We start from the raw sequence: 6,000 nt of genomic DNA, 5'->3' as shown, positions 1-6,000 counted from the left end.
GCATTGCCGGAGGCTGCTTCGCCCTCAGGAAGTAATGGCACCTGGTGTTCATCCAAGTAATTAGCTTAACGCGGTATGCAGGGTGTTATTCGTGTTTCTCATAAATAGGTAATGAATTACTGATGATGACTCCGTAGATTAAAAACAACACCGACGAAGAAAACTTCCAGGCCCCAGAAGGTATTATTAGCCAGTTCAGCCCTGCCCACCGTGGGCCCTGCGTGTGATCCCCTGCACTGCCCAGGCAAGTGGAATGGCCCTGGGAACTCGTAGAAGTGCCAAGGCCATGTGCGCAGACTGGTGTCTCCATCAGGCTCTTTGCCCCTGGCGCCCTCCTTCCACTGATAACAGGGCCACCAAAGCTGTAGGGGTTGACTGCGGGCTGGAGGATCCTGCTGCTGAGATCTGAGCCCTACCTGACATTTCGCTCCCTCCCAGCCCCCAAGGTAATGATAGCTGCAGGGCCTGGGAGTGGGCTGCCTGCCCGGACCTGCTGAGCAGCGGCGTGGGCACGGGAGCCCAGCCTCACTTGCGGAGCCAGGAGTGCACTTGGTCTGTGGCCATGACTGCTTGGTTAGGCTCCCGTGGGCCCCGTGGCTTCACACGGAGCACGTCTGCTTTTTCACTGCCAGTGGCTTTTTCAAGTTACCCCTGCACGTCCTTCCCTCACCATACACTCAACTCCTTAAAGATGACAGATCTCAGACACAGAAGAGACTTTAGAGAGCGCTCACTACGTCTGGGTCCCCCGAAGGCCTTTGGGGTATGTGAGTCCATTCACATTATTTGAAAACCTGGGGAATATGCATTTCTCAAAGGCCCCTGGGAAGCCTTCCATATGCCTACCCTCCCTGGCCTGACTTATCTCCCAGCTTCCCAGTTTCTGTTGGAGCTTCCTGCCTCTTACCTCATGGGGAATACTCAGATGCCCTTGACCTCTGATGCCCACCTGTGCACTCACCTCTGCTTCTCCTGCGCAAGACTTGTCCTTCCAGCTGTCTCCCTGGTTAGTCTTTCTTTCTGAAATTTCGAAATCTAAGATTTCTTCTCCTATAAACAAGCCTGAGGGCTTCCTCTGTCGAAACGGCGCGACCGTGTCACCTACCTGCTCACCTCTGCCGGTCCCTGTCTTATCTCTCTGTCTCTCAGTCTGCGTTTCTCTACCCACTTCTTGCTCCTTTATCTACAGCATTGTCAACAAATCTCCAAAACCTTTCTGCAGCCAGTATCCTCCCTGTACTAAAACCACACTGCCAGAAAGCCGGAGAGCTCACGGATTAAAGGGGGCATCTGTGGTCAGCCAGTCTGGGTTCAGAGCCTGGCCTCCCTTCTCAGCTGCTGTGGGACCTCCTGTAACATATTCCACTTTTCTATGCCTGAGTCGTCTTCTCTGTAAAACGCAGACGATATAATACCCACATGGTGAGGAATAAATAAGACCTGTAAAATAGCAAGTTCTGTTATCATTTACCCCTATACACCCTGACGGTACTGACATTCAACATGCCTAAAACGGACCTTCCCTTCCCTCTTTGAACTTCTTCCTCCTGGCTCCCCACCTGCCCAGGATGGTGGCATCTGTCATTCGGATTCCCTGTGTCTCACCACCCCTCATTGGGTCCTCCTGCCTTCACTCCTTCCGCAAATTACCCTGCACGCCTCAGACCGGTTCATCCTACTCCAGATTGCCTACCAGATAAAGCCCAATCTTCCTGCTCACCACATAAAGCCTTCAGAACCGTGGTGTCCGCCCCCTCTTCCAGGCTGTGTCCACCCCTCTCCTGCCCACCCCAGCCCTGCTCCTTCCCTTATGCCCACCCCCCTTGCCACACTGCTGGATGGTGCATGCCGTTTCCACATCTCGGCCTTCCTGTCCTTGCCCCCTGACACCACCGGCACGGACGTGCCTCAGGCCTCCAGATCTGCAGTCCCATGCTGCGTCCTCCTTGCCCCGCTCTCCACCAGTCCGTCAGGGCTGCACACCGCCATCTGATACGGCCTCCTGGACATGCTCTGCCACACTTCTGTGCCTTTGCCCAGAATGTTTCCTCCCTCTTTATCGGCCAAATACTCATCCTCCAACTTCAGCTCCCAGGGTCACGGCCAGGGGAAGCCCTGCTGCTTCTGCAAGCCGAGCTGGCCTTCTTTCTCTGCACCCGCAGTTCCCATCCCATGCCTGGGTCCATCACAGGGCTCTCATATTGGCTACAAGGCTGTACATAGCAGCCTAATCCAGCAGCCTGAGCTCCTACAGGAGAGTGAGGGGCACACACTCACCCCCCCATCTCCTCTCCTGCTTTGTTTTCTCCTTAGTGCTTGTACCCTCTGACCCCGATACACATGGTCCTCATTTGTCCATCTCTCTCTCCCCTCTAGAATATACACTTTATGAGGGCAGAAGCTTTTGTCTGCCTAGAACAGGGACTGGCACATAGTAAGTACTCGGGAAATTTTTGTTGTGTTACCTGTGTATCCCTAGCAGCTCAGACAGACTACTACAGACTGGCTTGTAGTAGGCACCCAGTGTATGCTTTTGAATGAATGGATGGGTGAATGAACACTTTATCATGTTGTTAGCCTGTTTAAAAAAGTTCAAACACTAGAGTTGGACTCAAGATTCTCTACCTTCTAATCTGGCCACTCAGTTCTGAAGGCTCTGTGTCTCAGTATGAGTGCTTATCTTGAACCCAACTGCTCTGCCACTGCCCTTGACCATATCTCAGATACTCTTCTCCCCACACCCCTAGCCATACTCCAAACAGAAATACTATTTACCCATTTATTCAACTCGTATTTATTAAGCACTTGAGATAGCCAATCCCTGTTCCAGCCTTGTCATCCCCCTCTGCTCATGCTATTTCTTTCTTTCCTCAAGGTAAGAACAAGTTGACCGTGACTGCCATCCAGTCCCCTGTGACTCTCTCCTTAGACACTAATAACCCATATTTTAGCATCCCGTCACTGGCATTGTTAACCAAAATAATACGTGGCTTTTCCATACGTGGCCTTCACAGAACATTTCCTTTTAAAGAATCAGCACTTTAGGGCGCCTGGGTGGCTCAGTGGTTAATGCCTCTGCCTTCCGCTCAGGTCATGATCTCAGGGTCCTGGGTCAGGCTCTCTGTCCCGCATCAGGCTCTCTGCTCAGCAGGGAGCCTGCCTCCTCCGGGTCTCTCTCTGCCTGCCTCTCTGCCTACTTGTGATCTGTCTGTCAAATAAAAAAATAAATAAATAAAATAAAGAATCAGCACTTTATAACATTTCAAACATTTTGGATGGAAATCCTTCCAATATTTTTTTCAATTTTTCCTGTCTTCTTAGACTACTGTATACAGAATATCCATCTAGTCTTTATAACTCAGGCTCATCGCTATTATTCTGTGATGTGACAGTGTGCCAAGAGAGGTAACTGGCATTTAGGAGTTAAACAAGCTTCCCTTTGCAGACCCTGGGGTCTCCTGAGGTCACCTCCTGCTCTCCGTTGTTAAGTGTCTAATTGACAGTGGGATTAGAAATCAGATGATGAAGCCTATTAGAAAGGTTTGTAAACAAAGTGTAAACAATATCTAATGTGAGGGTGTGAGAGATTCTCCTACTTATAAAGTCTGTCCACTTCAAAGAGTGGATTTTGTACCGTCTATTTTGTTGATCAGAGGCCCAAATGCTGTTTTTCAGGTGTATTCAGAATTCTCAAGGCTGGGTAAGTGACTTCTTAAAAAGTGTGCCTTTAGTGCATTTAGCATTTTATATATTTTCTTCTGTTGTTAACTCTCTTTATGTGCATCTGTCAAAACTTTTCAATTAGATTGTTCCCTGATTAGATTATTAACTTCCCAAAGGCAAATTGTATTTTATAGTCCTGCATTCATTTGCTAGGGTTTTTTTTGTGTGTGTGTGTTTTTTTTTTGTTGTTGTTTTGTTTTGTTTTAAAGCAACGACTACGTGGAAAGATCTCTGCTGGAAAAAAGAAAAATAAGATGTGGTATTTACACATTATTGGACAGTGGAATAACCAATACAAGGTAAGAAGGTGAGTATGGAAACCCAGAATGCTATGTGAATTCAAATAGGGGAGAGGAATGTTTTCAGCTTGTGAGAACTAGGGAAGGCTTTGGGAGGAGATGGCATTTGAGCTGGATGTTGGCAGACCCGGGAGAATTTTAGTAACTAGAATTCTACCCATGAGAATGGGCAGGAAGGGAGAAATATACACATTAATTTGTGAAACATATATTGTCATGCTGGAGAGAGCACCCAGCGCAGAACCACACTTTCCTAGTTTAGTCTGGAACAAATGGAGAAGTGAAACAATGGAGTGGCAGATGGAACCCACAATTTTACCTTCATTACTAATTCAGGTTAAGCTGGAGAACTCAATTTTAGGCAAGCACGAAATAAGCCTGACCCACTTGCTGGTAGAAAATGGGAGTCAGGGCAGGCCTCCAGGTTATACAGACCATCCTTCAGCTTCGGAAAAGTTTTCCAGCTCTTACCTTTTACACTTGTATACTTGAAATTATCAAATTGAAATACAGAGTAGATGGCATTTAAATGTGAATTTATTGTCTTAAAATAGAGTTTATTTTGCACTGTTCCCCTTTCCCACAAAAGCACATGGTGAGGTGTCTAGATTTCATAAGCTACAGTGAATTCGAGTCAGTTCCCATCAAGATTTAGTGAGGATCTGTGTATTTCACGGGGACTATTCAGGAGCCTCATAACTAGGAACGGAAATCCCTGGCCTGTTGTAACCTTGAAGGGTCTGCATTTTAAAGATGAAAGACACGTTTTAAAAAATAAAGCTCTGTATTTCTGCATCTGAGCATGGTGGCTGGATCACTGGATTTACCCTTCGGAAGCTGGTTGCTCAAGTCAGCAGCCCCTGCCCCCTGGAGACAGGTGACGGATTGATGAGGGGTGGGCAGATGTCCTGAACTGCCAAGGGTGAGCAGAGGAAGCTGGTGGCAGGCTGGGGGTGGGGGTCAAGGTTGGCACATTGAACATGTGATGTCCTCTGAAGAATTGCAACATATAGGAGAGACCATGGGGACTACAGGGATGGGGGAGAGCGATGGTGAGGGGCCAGTGACAGCTTTGGGAGCTCAAGTTCCCCAACTAAGGCTAGCTCAGGGTGGGTGTGTGTTTCCCCACACCAACTGCCCACAGTACTTGGTTAGGCATGCCTCTACAAGAGAGCTCATCATGTAAGCAGCTTTGGGTTCCAGCCAGATTCCAGACTTTCCGCAGGGATCCCTAGCGCTACCCACACAAGACAACTAAGTAAGAAGAAGGCAAACATTCATAGAAACAGTTGACAACTGTTCAGTGCTTGCTTACTGGGCACCAGCCACTGCCCATACTCTTCACCTGGAGCCTGCAAGGTTGCCATTCTTAGCCCGTCACTTTTTGGACAGGGAAACAGAGACTCAGAGATGGAAGCCCACCCTGTTAAATCAGGACCGAAACCTGGGGTTGCCTGACTGCCTGCAGAGGTGTGTTCTTCCAGCAGTTTCCAGAAAAACGAGGTGGTGGTGGGGGTGGCCGCAGTGATTGCTCTGTTAGAGGAGGACAAGGGGGAGGGGTGGCTCTGGGGGTCTGGGTGTGTGTGATTATTTGTGGGGTCATTTCCCGGGCTGTGTGTGAGTTTAAGTGTGCATAATGTACATTGGTTGCGGTGTGGGTGTATATGGATATTTGTAGTTCAGTTCTAGGAATGTGTGTGTATATGTGTGTGTGGATGGGGGGTCTGGTCCCTGGGCTGTATGAACGTATGTAGGTCTCCGGTGAAGGCAAACAGGCTTGGATTATGTGCATGATTGTGTGTGTGTGTGTGTGTGTGTGTGTGTACACGCGTTTGAGGGTGCAAGTATGCTGGGGTGCAGGGTGGGGTCGATCCCGGGCCATGTGTTAACTATGTCTGAATGTGTGTGTGGTGAGTCCCGGGGTCTGTGTGTGCATGTGTGCACGAGCGTGTGTCTGTGAGCGCGCCGCGGCTGTGGG

This window comes from Lontra canadensis, unplaced genomic scaffold (assembly GCF_010015895.1).
Source record: "Lontra canadensis isolate GAN:19392208 unplaced genomic scaffold, GSC_riverotter_1.0 scaffold75, whole genome shotgun sequence".
In the NCBI taxonomy this organism is placed as follows: domain Eukaryota; kingdom Metazoa; phylum Chordata; class Mammalia; order Carnivora; family Mustelidae; genus Lontra; species Lontra canadensis.
This window is presented reverse-complemented; position numbering follows the sequence as displayed.